Source organism: Penaeus monodon, chromosome 33 (assembly GCF_015228065.2).
Source record: "Penaeus monodon isolate SGIC_2016 chromosome 33, NSTDA_Pmon_1, whole genome shotgun sequence".
In the NCBI taxonomy this organism is placed as follows: Eukaryota; Metazoa; Arthropoda; class Malacostraca; order Decapoda; family Penaeidae; genus Penaeus; species Penaeus monodon.
This window is the reverse complement of record NC_051418.1, coordinates 28171736-28172233: the sequence shown is the minus strand read 5'-3', so window position 1 is coordinate 28172233 and position 498 is coordinate 28171736. Positions and strand designations below refer to the sequence as shown.

At 43.2% G+C, this 498-nt stretch overlaps 1 long non-coding RNA gene across 1 annotated transcript in view; it reads left to right on the top strand.

Annotated features, from left to right (window-relative positions):
* The window catches only part of LOC119593906, a 69206-nt gene that overhangs the window by 914 nt on the left and 67794 nt on the right, over positions 1 to 498 (top strand). The gene's annotated exons all lie outside the window — the stretch shown is intronic.

The following is a 498-nucleotide window of genomic DNA, read 5'->3' as shown; positions in this document are numbered from 1 at the left end:
AATCATGTGAATAGAAATCCAGTTGACATAACAATGCAAACCTTGTGCACGTAATATTAATCATAAGATTATATGTCGACAGTGATTTGTTAAATTCCTTTCTAGTATCATACACTTTGTCTCCTTATTTCCTTTCTTCATCCTCTATTATTATCGATTTCTCTCCTTACCTAATAATCCCTTCTCTGTGTTCTCTTCTACCTTTCCCCTCCCGCATCTCCCCATCTCTTTTCCCTCCATCACTTTCTCTCCCTCTTTTTCTCCTCCTCTCATATTCCTTCTCCTACCCCCCACTTCACTAATCACGGTCCCCCCCCGCCCCTCTCTCTTCATTTTTCCTTCCTATCTCGGCATTCTTTCTCCCAACTCTTCTCCTTCTCTCTTTCCCTCCTCCCTCGTCATTCTTTCTCCTTCCTCTCCTCCTTCTCTCCCTTTTTTTCCTCCCTGATTCAATCACACTCTCTCCCTCTTATCTTCACTTCCTCTTCTGCTCCTCTC